The sequence below is a fragment of the Anguilla rostrata genome, chromosome 5 (genome assembly GCF_018555375.3).
Source record: "Anguilla rostrata isolate EN2019 chromosome 5, ASM1855537v3, whole genome shotgun sequence".
Taxonomy (NCBI): domain Eukaryota; kingdom Metazoa; phylum Chordata; class Actinopteri; order Anguilliformes; family Anguillidae; genus Anguilla; species Anguilla rostrata.
In genome coordinates, this window is record NC_057937.1 from 56,488,146 (window position 1) to 56,500,510 (window position 12,365).

The 12,365-nt window shown below is 45.0% G+C and overlaps 1 protein-coding gene across 1 annotated transcript in view; it reads left to right on the plus strand.

The window, feature by feature from the left end:
* The first annotated feature begins 211 nt into the window (after positions 1–211).
* LOC135255749 (zinc finger homeobox protein 3-like) overlaps positions 212–12,365 on the plus strand; it is a 191,164-nt gene continuing 179,010 nt past the window's right edge. Inside the window, exon 1 of the mRNA XM_064337308.1 lies at positions 212–646. The gene's annotated coding sequence lies outside the window, so the exon portion shown is untranslated. The remainder of the gene's footprint in view (positions 647–12,365) is intronic.

Consider the following 12,365-nt stretch of genomic DNA (forward strand, 5'->3'; position numbering starts at 1 on the left):
CGAAGAAAACGCAAATAAAACTGCTACGCTTTCCCGCTTGAGCTGTTCCACGCGTCTTTAACTTTCGCTGTTTCCCTTCGGATCAAACTCTTCGTATTTTACTTTCTGCTGTCCTTAATTCCCCATTTTCAATCCCTGATCATCACTTTCCTCTTTTTCTCCCTCTATCTATCCATCCATCCCTCCCTCCCTCCTTCTCTTTCTCCCTCCCTCCCTCTCTCTCTCTCCCTCGCTCTCTCCTTTGCTGAATCTTATTGATCCAGAAGGTGGCTAATTAGCCCTTCCCGTCGTGCCTGTGTAATGAAGCACATGCGCACTGAATTAATCACAGCCATTTTTTGCAGGAAACTAATTAGCAGGAATAAAGATCCAAAGAGTTTTTTTCTTTTCAATCATCAGATCTCACTTTCACCTCTTCCTCTCTCCCTCTAACACAAGACACATCGCCTGCTTTGCATCCAAATTATTTTTATATAGCCTTTACAACTAAAACTTCGGTTTTTTTACACTCCGCAACAACAATGATCTTTCTTTTACCATCCTAAATGCAAACTGACCAAAAGGGACTGCCTTGATGGGATCTTTAGCCAAACCGTCTCTATACTGGATTAAAAAGCGAGGATCACAAAGCGGCTGCAAAAAAATTGTAAGTTTCAACTTTGGGTTTCTCTGTCTCTCTTTCTCCGATTCGTTCTTTTTCCCCAGTTTTAATGCTTAGGGAAGGTTTTTTTGTATTTTTGGTATTCATTTCGAGGGCTGGTTATTCCCTCCTTTGGTGAAATAACAGGCGATCGCGATTATTTTCATATGTATTGTTTTATTTGTTCCCTATTCTGTTCGTTTCGTTACCTGTGTTTACATCTGGGTTCGTCCTCGCTCCCCTCGCGACTGGAAGGAAAGGGACGAAGCAAAGACAGCGATTCCTTCCAAAGGCAGCAGACACCAGATCGTGGATTTTAGAACACATTCGTGTATTTTGATGGAATCAGAAAAGGCAAAAGGTTAACGCTGTAAATGTAACGTTTTACGGTCGCTACAGGGAAAGGTTGCGCTGAGCAGTCGGGGGAAGGTAGCGGGAGCTACACACGAGCGTAGCCGTGAAAGGAGTACGATAGTCCAGCTCGAGGGTCCGTCTGCGCCCGGCGAGAGGGAAACGCCGTCTATTTTTTCCCATTCTTTCATAAACATGTCGCTGCGTCCTCTCACCTTCAATTCTTCCGTTTTTGGCTGTATCCCACGTTTGTACGATCCTTAGTGTTCTATCAAAATTTCACTTTCTGAGTCCTTTTTGCAATTTCTGTCCGCCCTGTTTTGTTTCAACCAGTTCATCTCGGTACTTTTTCTTTCTCCACTTTGACCATCTTTTCTGGTCATTTTTTGTTATTCCTGTTGGATATTGTGGAACGTTGTTAAAGTCGATTCTTGCCGATTCCCTGACGGAGTCACATGTAAATCGATCGGCGTGTGTGTGTGTGTGTGTTTCGTGAGTGTGTGAGGTTTAAAAACGGAGCCCCGGGTCTCAGTCGTGATAAGAACGGTTCAGCACGACTTCGGATACGGGAAAGCGGAAAGCCGAGAGCCGATGGAGTTTGCGCTTCGAGTCGGGAAGAATAGAATAATAATGAAGTGTGAGGAAGAGTTGCGGAGGCAGCAACGGAAGAGCAACCGTTATCTCATTTTCACGAAAAAATAGGAACAAGCTAAGGAAATTTTTGCGAAAAAAGAACACTAAAATAACAAAATAAACAATGGAACAATATTGCTACGATTTACTGCGGCATTACTATAATTAGTGATAACTGTATAATACTAATGACACAAGTAGCCTACGATAGCTACTTTAGCGCAAAAACAGGATAAATTAAACATTGTTTATTTTGCATTATTTTTTTAATGTAGCTAGCTAGCTAGGCATTTTGTTTGCTCATCTGGTAGGCTAGTTGGCGAATCAAGTTACAGCGTGACTAGCTACCAAAATTAAGGAGAAAAAATCCCGTTTTATGAGAAAAATGTGAAATATGAACGAAAGCACTGGACAAAAAGTGAAGTGAGCTTCGGAAAGGCTGTAGTCGGATAGATGGAGGTAGAGACAGGAGGGGGGGCAGACCGACAGGGCTGGAGTGAGGCACGGTCCCTCGGAGATACGGACTGATAGGCACGAGAGAGCGGAAACGTCTCCTACCGCGGCGTGGCAGAGACGACATAGAAGCTCGCACACACTCAAAGCTGCGAAAGAACTGAAAAAAAGATAAGACAGGGCTGCAATGAAAGGATATTCGGAAGCAGGGGAAAAGGAGAGACGGAAAGGACGAGTTGTCGAGACAGAGAGACGGGCGGAAAAAAAAGCAATTTGCGAGCGGAGGTAGGGCTATGGCCGGTCTGGGAGGAACGAGACGGGGGAGAGAGATACTTGGGGGTCAGACAGCAAGAAACAAGGGAGCAGGGGTCACGGAGTGAGTGTGAGAGATGAAAAGAAAAGAGGAAAAAACCTCCATTAAGAGCCAAGGGGAGAGGGTGAAGGAGTTGGGGTGGGGGTGGTGGTGGGGGGGTGCTGTTGGTGGTTTGGGGTGGAGGAGGAGAAGGGTGGGTTATGTTGAGGGGTCACGGTACGCTGTGCGCAGAGATTGTGGGGGTCAGTGAGAGAATGCTGTGAAGTGAGCCAGCACTCGGGTCTCCAGAAAGCAGCAGTTGGAAGTAGGCTACTTGCAGGGGTTCATGGACAAGGAGATTTTAAGTCACGGTTCTGTTGGAAAGGGCAATTTTGCGAAGGGGAGAGGGTGGGAGAGACAGAGAGACAGAGAGAAAGAGAGAGAGAGAGCTCAGGGAGGAGGGCGAAAGAAGAGGTCAGAGAGCCGTGGGCCGTAGAGAAGGAATTGGGGAAGAGGTCAGAAAAACAAGAGGGATCCCAAGACCTTTCAGCCTTTTTTTCTGCCCCCCAGAGTTTTCTGAACCGAAGGGGGGGGGGGAGGCTTGAGCGTTCACTTGGGCAAATTTACGACTTTCTCCCTTTGCCCTGTCCTCTTAAAAAAAAAAAGAAAAAAAAAGATAATGAACAATAGGCGTCCAAACAAAAATAAAAGTGAATAAAATAATAGTCAAAAGTGTAGTTAAAAACCTGAGGCCTCCCAATGTTGGGGCGCAGTCGACAGCTTTCGGTACCCCGTCATTTATTTCGGAGATCTGGGGAAGGACGAGGCAGTAGAATCCAGCGAGGGGTCACCGATGTCCCCCCCCACCACACCCCCCCGCACGCTCCTCTGTTTCCTTTCTGTTTTTGACTTTTTTTAAGGGAAGCGAGCTGAATGAGTGTGTGTGTGTGTGTGCATGTTTGGAGGAGGAGGGGGGTTGGGGGGTGTAGGGGGGTAGGTCAGGTTTTTTCTCCCCCCCCCGCCTCTTGACACTCCATCTACATCACCTCAGCAGCCCAGAGACACACACACACAGGGGTGGAAATAATTGGAGGCGTCGTACTAAAAAAAAAAAAAAAAAAAAAAAAGGGGGATATAGCATATCATAGGTGCCGTGCCAGGGCTGCTGCCTCTGTGAGCTTTGCAAACAAAGAGAGCGAGAACGCTCAAGTCTAACTCACCCGTCTCCTGGAAGCCTTGGATTAGACGCCGACCAAACGCCATTCGCTGACAATAGCTAGAATACCGCAAACATGTTTATTCGGATGACTTTTCTTTCTTTCTTTTTTTTTTTTTTTAAAAAGGAAATGTCTTCATCTTTAGTAGAGCAGTTTTTTATATTGTGTAATGTGTGCAGATGATAGAATAAAGGCATCTTATTTCCTGTACATTGACCTGAGAAAATAATTCACTTTCTGATTATTATTATTATAATAATTTTTTTGTTTGTTAATTTTTTTTGCTTGGTATTCAGTTTGAAGCTTCGGGTTGAGGGGAGTGGAGAATTCTTATGCTGTGTATTATTGAATTATTGCGTACTTTTTATGAATTGTAGGACATTCTGTCTTTTAAAATGTATATTATTTTCGCCTGATTTGAGCTGTAAATTTTGGCGTTGTACCCTGTGTGTGATCTCGCCAGTGGCTCAAGTTCAAGCGTGTTGTGTTGAGTGACCCTGCACTGAATTATGGGGACTCCATAGAAATAGACCGGCTTCGTTGGACCTTTTTCTGTGTAAAATATATGTGTGTGTGTGTGTGTGTGTGTGTAAATATACACACACGGTAGAAACCGTCGTTCTCATGACTGAAAACGTAACCACGTTGGGTTTTTTTTTTTTTGCTGCATCTTAATTTCACTGTGACGTGCTCCAGGGTAGTATTATTATTATTATTATTATTGTCATTTTATAAACCTAAGATGGACCGATTACGATTATTAAAAACTTGACTTTGATTTTTGAGCAAGGTGCCCCGAGTAATTCATATGCACAATTTGTATTTTTAAATTTTGTTGTGTGTATGTGCTTAAATATGGTTAGCCTTATTAACAGTTCTGCTTGTAAAAAAAAAAATGATTTTTTTTCGTAATATTGCTAATTGTATCATTTTTATTATAATATTAGGTAGTATTTTCAATTATAAAATGGTTGCGGGGAGACAATCACAAATATTTTACTCACATTTAAGCCTTGAAATAAATACACACGTACATTTGACACAACTTGCTATTAAATTTATATATCTATTGCCTTAATAATCCTATGCATCCACAGTGCATGTAAATGTGTGTGGATTTTTAATCTATGGTACATGCGTCTGTAGAAAAATGTCCCGTTCAGAAAAACACACTCAGGCATTTGTTTTATGATGAAGGATGCTGGCTGGAGAAGCATTTGTCACAATTTAATGGTTTGGAATTTAGAGTAAGGTGAGCATCGGGTATCGACACACGATAGGTGGGCAGGTAGTTGTGAAATGGCAATTAAAAAAAAAAAATTGTAATAAATACTAATTGCAGTAATGATAAAATTGGTGTGATGGAAAGCAGACTGACTGTACTGTACGTATGCATTTACGGGGCAGTCCGTGCGTAGCTACCGCGGCGTGAGCGGCGTGTGGATATCCGTTACTATACAGTGTACCACTGAATGAACCTTAAATCCAACAAAAAGCTGTGTGTGTGTATAAGTGTGCGTGCATGTGTGTGTATAAGTGTGTGTGTGAGTGAGTGCATATGTGTGTGTGTGTGTGAGAGAGAGTGAGTGTATGTGTGTGTGTGTGTGTGTGTGTGTGTGTGTCCCGCAATAATAAGAATATGCGCTGGTGGACGGCAGGGAGAGCCTGCTAGCGTAACACGGGGTGTGGATTCAGAGGGTGACCCCGTGCGGGGCCGGTGGAGCCGGTGGAGGTAATAGAGCTGTGTGCGGGGGCTCGGTGTGGGTATGGGCTAGCGGAGGAGACGCTGCACGACCCGTGCCTCCTGCCAACCCCCCAGCCCCCCCCCCCCCTCTCTCTCTCGCCCCGTGCGTCTGTCTTTCGCTTTCTCTTCCCCCCTCAGTGTCTTCCGTCCCCCTCTCGTCCCGTCCCCCCCCCCCGTCCCGTCCCCTCCTCCTGAGGGGGCAGACAGCACGGGCCCCCTCTGGGGAGGCTGGCGGTGCTCTCTGCAGCTAAACGGGGCCCTCTCTCTCGTCCCAACCTCTCGTCCCCCCCCCTCCTGAGGGGGCAGACAGTACGGGCCCCCTCCAGGGAGGCTGGCGGCGCTCTCTGCAGCTAAACGGGGCCCTCTCCCTGGGCCTGGAGCGCGGAGAGGCCGGGGAGGGAACGCCTGGCCTGGCCTCTCCCGAGCCGGCTGCATTTTTAATGCTATCCCCATTCTCATGCTCCCGGTGCATAGCCGCTTCAGCTTTTTAAAACGTCACAATATTGCGCATGTATTATTGCTGTATGTTTAATTTTATTATATGTATTATTCATTTTATTTTCCATATTATTAATATTATTATTATTATTATTATTATTAATAATAATAACAACTAATATTATTTACTATTTTTATTATTATCAATAATAATAATAAAAATAATAAATTATAATATTAGTTGTAGTTTAGGAACTTCAATATAACCAGCAGTATTGGTAATATAGAAGCAGTAACATTAATATTAATAGTAGTGTAGTAGCTTTAATTGTACTAGTAATAAAATAGTAGTAGCATTAGTTGTAGTTCTGTTGTAGCTTTTATTGTACTAATAGCAGTAGTTGTAATATAGCAGTACTAGTATTAAAAGTAGTAGTGAAGTAGCTTTAATTGTACCAGTAGCAGTCGTGATAATATAGCAGTAGTAGCATTAATATTAGCAGTTGTGTTCTAGGAGCTATCTTAATATTTCAGTAGTAGCATTGATATTATTAATAGTGTCGTAGCTTTAATTGTACTCTCAACAGTAGTAATAATATTTCAGTGGTAGCATTAATATTATTAATAGTGTAGTAGCTTTAATTGTACTTGCAGCATTAACATTAGTAGTAAATGTAGAAGCTGTATTTGTACTAGCAGTAGTAGTAATAATATAGCAGTAGTAGCATTGATATAAGTAATAGTGTCGTAGCTGTAATTGTACTAGCAGCAGTAGTAATAATATAGCAGTAGCAGCATTGGTATTAGTAGTAGTGTAGTGGCTATAATTGTATTCACTGCTATAGTAATAATATAGCAGTAGTAGCATTGATGTTAGTAGTAGTGTAGTAGCTGTATTTGCACTTGCTCCAGTCGTAGTAAAATAATAGCAGTGGTGACGTGGACGAAGAGGACCTGTGATTTAGGCCTTCTTCTGTTCATCGCACCCTTTAGCCTGATTCTTTGTCCCAGACCCGTCTGTGATCATACCTCCTTTCTCTGTCCTCTCTCTGTCTTTCCTGCGGCGTGTGTGTGTGTGTGTGTGTGTGTGTGTGTGTGCGCGTGTGTGTGTGTTAGGAACCCTCTGCTGAGAAGGGGGATTTTTTTTTTTTGTGGGTGGGAGGGAGGGTGAACGGACGGGTGAATGAATAAAGCTTTGGGCTAGAAAAATAAACACAATCGCCACTCGTGTGTGTGTGTGTGTGTGTGTGGCTGTGTGTCTGTGTGTGTGCCGTTGGGTGTGTGTGTGAGTGTGTGAGTGTGTGAGTGTGTGTGAGTGTGTGTGTGTGTGTGTGTGTGTGTGTGCTGTTGTGGGTGTGTGTGTGTGAGTGTGGGTGTGTGTGTGTGTGTGTGTGTGTGTGTGCCGTTGGGTGTGTGTGTGTGTGTGTGTGCGCACGCCGTTGGGTTTGAGTGTAAATTAGGTTAGCAGGGGCAGTGGATCCTGTTACAGCACACGGTTTTGAATACGCAAGCCGTGGCAGACAGGACCAGTTATTCCAGTTGCTACAAACTGTAAGATAATAGCGTACGTGTCAGTCCCGCCATCAAGGCGGGGGGAGAGGAGCTTGCGCCGGTGTGGGGGGGGTGTGGGGTGTGGGGGGGGGTGAGGGTGTAGGAACACCGGTTCTCTCTGGTGTTCTGTACCTGGTGTGGATTCAGCCTGGCCCCTAACAGTAACAGCCAGTAACCTTTTGCTTCGTATGTGTGTGTGTGTGTGTGTGTGTGAGTGCCAGAGTGTATGTGTGTGTGTATAAATGTAAGTGTGTGTGTGTGCATGCGTGTGTGTGTGTGTGTGTCTGCATACTTGTGCGTGTGTATGTGTGCGTGCATGTGTGTGTGTATGTGCATATGTGTGTGTGTGTGCCTGTGTGTGTGTGTGTGTATGCATACTTGTGCGTGTGTATGTGTGCGTGCATGTGTGTGTGTTTGTGTGTGTGTGAGTGCCAGCGTGTATGTGTGTGTGTGTGTGTGTGTGTGAGTGTGTATGCATACTTGTGCGTGTGTATGTGTGCGTGCATGTGTGTGTGTATGTGCATATGTGTGTGTGTGTGTGTGTGCCTGTGTGTGTGTGTGTGCGCGTGTGTGTGTGCCTGTGTGTGCATTTTTGCGCAGTTCTTGTATCTCCTGGAAATGAGGTTGGCAGGAATTCTGTGGTTTGCTGCCTCACATTGTGCTCTGGTGTTAACAGTCACTAAATCATTGTGGTTGTGTAAGATTTGCATTGAGGGAAGTGTGAGCGTTCTCATCGTGTTTTCCTGGGGGGGGGGGTTTAAAGCGGCTGCTCTTGGCTGTTTAGACTCCCGCTCAGATGTTTTCACTTCTCTTATGATTAATTTTTGACCCACATAGTTTTGCCACAACCACTATGATTCTGGCTACACACACACTCATGCTCACACACGTACACACACACACACACGCATGCACACACACACACACACCCATACAGAATGACTTTGGACAGCGTCACCACGCACCCATCAGTGACTGGACTTGAGAATTTAAAGCAGAGCAGACATGATTTGTTTTGTAATCTCTTTGAACTTGAACAGGCGTGTAAAAACAAAAAAAAAAAACCACCAACTGAAGACACCTGTACAGGTTGATTTATGCAGGAACAGGCAGGAAGTGAAGCCGGCGTTGTGAGCCGATGTGTCTGGAGATAATGGTTGCTGAACGGGAGACGGTGTACTTTACGAAGCGGGGGGGGGCGGGCGGGGGGGGGCACAATGGGAGGCAAGATTTAACCTTGCACACAATCAGCTGCTAGTCTGTGTCTGCGTCTGAATTCAGGTAATGCCCGTGGAACCACAGAGAGGCCTGAGCCTTTGTTTTCCCCTCTCTCTCGTTCTCTCTCTCTCTCTCCCTCTCTCTCTCTCTCTCTCTCTCTCTCTCTCTCTCTCTCCCTCTCTCTCTCTCTCTCCCTCTCTCTCTCTCCCCTGTCCTCTCCTCTCTCTCTCTCTCTCCTCTCTCTCCTCTCTCTCTCTCTCTCTCTCTCTCTCTCTCTCTCTCTCTCTCTGTCTCTCCCTCTCCCTCTCTCTCTCACACTGCCGTTAAGCTTAAGAGCAAAGCGTCTGCCGCTTCAGCCTGCGGCTCACGTAAAGATGGAGTCACCGCAGACGCCGCGGCGTTTACATCCAAACGTGTGACCCGCGTTCATTCTGCCAGAGACCGCGCAGAAACGCAGACTTGACCTTGAGGAAGAAGCGCCTGTGAATTAGTGTTTGTTTTTTGGTTTGTTTGTTTGTTTGTTTGTTTCATTTTAAATCTGAGTGGGGGGAAAAGTAGTCGTCATCCTACGTAGGCTTTGCTGTGCGTGTTTAATAGCCGAACTGCGTCTGCAAAAATACTGCACGTTGCTTTTGTCACAGAAATGTGTGAAATCAAAAAATGTTGTTGCTGTATTATGCATGGCCTATTTTTTTTCATTATTGAATTCAAACTATACTGTACATTTTATTTAATAAATCTCAATTCATGGATGAATAATAAATCCACACATGCACAATGTAAATGCACCCACATGTACAGACACACATGCATACACGTCATTGTGAATTTTAGGCCCTTGCAGAAGCAGAGAATGAACCAGTGAGATACTGGAGTGGGTTTTGCCGCCCCCCCCCCGTCGTAGCGTGTGTTCGTAGTGTTGACCGTGCTCAGGACCCGAGGCCCATCCTGATTGGTCGGCTGTGCGCGTTGTGGTGTGAGTCGGGCGGGCGGGCAGCGGGGGCCGCTGGCCAGGCGGGTCGCTCTGCGGCGGCGGGGGTGGGCGGTGCCAACGCGGCTGCCGCCGTGCGCAGACGTTTGGGGGCGTGGCCTGGACTGGTGGGGGTGGGGGTGTCCTGGACTCCGGGGCCGTCCGCCACCCAGCTGAACTCTAGAGCACCCTCTGCCCCCCCCCGCCCTCCCAGGACTGCGGGCATCCCCCCCTCCCTGCGGGTGCTTACCATCACAAAGAGCGAAATGCATTAAACATAGAGACTGGGGATGGGATGGGATGGGGATGGGGGGGGGGGCGCGGCGAGGGGGGGGGGGCAGAGACGGACTCGGCTGAGGTCGCTTTTCTCTCCTGACCACTGAGCTGTGGAACAATGCGTGGGGCCCCCGGCCTCTGACTTTCACACAGCCCCCCCTTCCTTTCTCTCTCTTCTTTTCTTCCTTTGTTTCTTTCTATATTTTTCTTCTTCTTTCTCTATTCCTCCTTATTTTTCTGCCTCTTTTGCTTATTCTATATTATCCTCCCTCTTGCTTTTTCACCTATATGTCCTCATCTCAGTAATTTTATATTTATACATTTGTGTGTGTGTGTGTGTGTGTGTATAGAGCTGAGAAGTGGTGCGTTATGTAACTTGAGGTGATGGGATTAAAAATTCAGGAAGTAAAGCTCCCTGTGCAGGAGTTTGTGGTGTGTGTAGAGCTGGGCAGTGAACACACATATGCCTGCACACACACACACACACACACACACACCTGTCTATGAACTTCCCTTTATTCAAACACGGTGTCCTGTGGCTTACTTCCTGTTCTTTTTTGATGGGGAGAAGATAGGCAGCTTCTGCATAACATAAACATTTTTTTTTCTTCAAAATTGAACATAGGCCTTTTTTGTTTAAAGCCTGTTTTTTTGTGTAATGTAAACTGAACTACCTGTTTTTTGGTATGTTTAACTGCTCATAATAATAATTTTAAAAATCGCAGTGCTATTTTAGTGTTTGTTGAAATTTCAAATCTTTGTACTACACCATATTAGCAAGTCGATTGCGCTCTTTTTTTAAAAAGTCAAGTAAAACAAAGCAGTGCAATTGGAGGGACGGACGTTTTGATTAATTTAATATTCAAATATTCTGTGGCTTCCAATATGGAATATTCAAATAATTTAACACCAGTTTCTTTTTGCCCAAGCTCAGCTCTGTTTTTTTCCCTGTATAAATGACGTGTGGCAGCAAAGGGTACGGTGTGCACTCACACTACACTTTCAGGCGGGGAAATTAATCATATAAATTCATTTACTCATTTTAATGCAGGGCTCTTGAAAATTTATGAACAGTGATGAGAGAGAATAAAACTCAGGATCTTTCATCGTTTTTTTCGGTTTGTTGTTGATTAACAAGCTTTCAAACATCGATCTGAAGAATCACTGAGTGACGTCGGTCAGTTATTTGAATTTTTGGACTCGTTCTTGCTGGTTTGAGTGTAAAATGGCTGTTGTTCCTGGACTGTAGGTAGGGAGTATCTGTGTCTGAAATGCTGTGTGTTTGATATTAGTGCCGGTAATGGGAGGCTGTGTGTCTCCCTCAGCATTTCTACTGCAAAAATACTTTAAATCGGAATGAATTTGACACAGATAGAGCGTAAACACACTGGGTCTGTACTGTGTACCGAACTGTGACCCTGCCTGTCAACATAGACGCAAAGCTGTGTGTGTATGTGCATGAGAGTGTGTGTGTGTGTGTCTGTGTGTGTATGCGTGCATATGTGTGTGTGTGTGTAGGTGAGCGTGCGTGTATGTGGATGACAGTGTGTGTGTATGAGAGTGTGTGTGCGTGTACGTGAGCGTGCATGTGCGTGCATGACAGTGAGTGTGTGTACGTGAGCGTACGTGTGTGAGTGTGTGTGTGAGTGTGTGAGAGCGAGTGCGTGTGAGAGCGAGTGTGAGTGTGTGTGACTCCCTTGGCACGCAGCGATGGCCTACATTTGTCAGTCAGTGAGCCTGCGCTGGTCAGTCATCCAGGGGGTGACTCCCCATGACAGGGAGCTGGTCAGGGAGGGTCGCTGTGTTCCTTCACTGAGAGCTACTGCCCCCCGACAGGGTCTACATCACTGTGTGTGTGTGTGTGTGTGTGTGTGTGTGGGAGGGGGGCAGCGTGTGTGTGTGTGTGTCTCTGTGTGTGTCTGCGTATGCGTGGATGGATGGATACTGGCTTCATAAAATTTTTCATGTTTTAAAAATTTTTTGAAATGTTTTAAATTGGCACTCTATGATCTGATTACCAAACTGTGCTAGCCAGCCTTTTTAATGTCTGTTTTGAAATGTCAGATAACGGCAGTGAGCGTGTTTATTTGATAAGGTGTTTCCGGGTTGATGTGTTAACTTGTGTAATGACGTCGTGGTCTTAATTTGTTTGGTATTATTACAGTTTTTTTTGGATTTATTTTGTAAGAAATAAAATCTTTTTTTAAAATGTAGCCTATATGATTAAATATATAGTTTTTTTTCACTCAAATTTTAAAAGTTAAAATTTAATTTAATTGATTAAAAATGAAATTCAAATATGGGTTTATCTAATTGATCATATGCTTAGTTATCTCTGTAAATGTATTTAGAAAAAATAGAAAAATGTGTTTTTCATAATGTGGTTTGGACAGTGCTGCTTGTATTTGCAAGCTTGAGTTGTGTTGGTATGACAGTAAGTTCACTGTGTGTGTGTGTGTGTGTGTGAGACTGTTGTGTGGAGAAAGAGCACGAGTCTGTGTGCACGTGTGTGCGGAAGCGTGTGTGGTGAGGTGTGTGCTGTGTGCTGTGTGTGCGTGATGTGTGTGTGTGTGCGTGTGCAT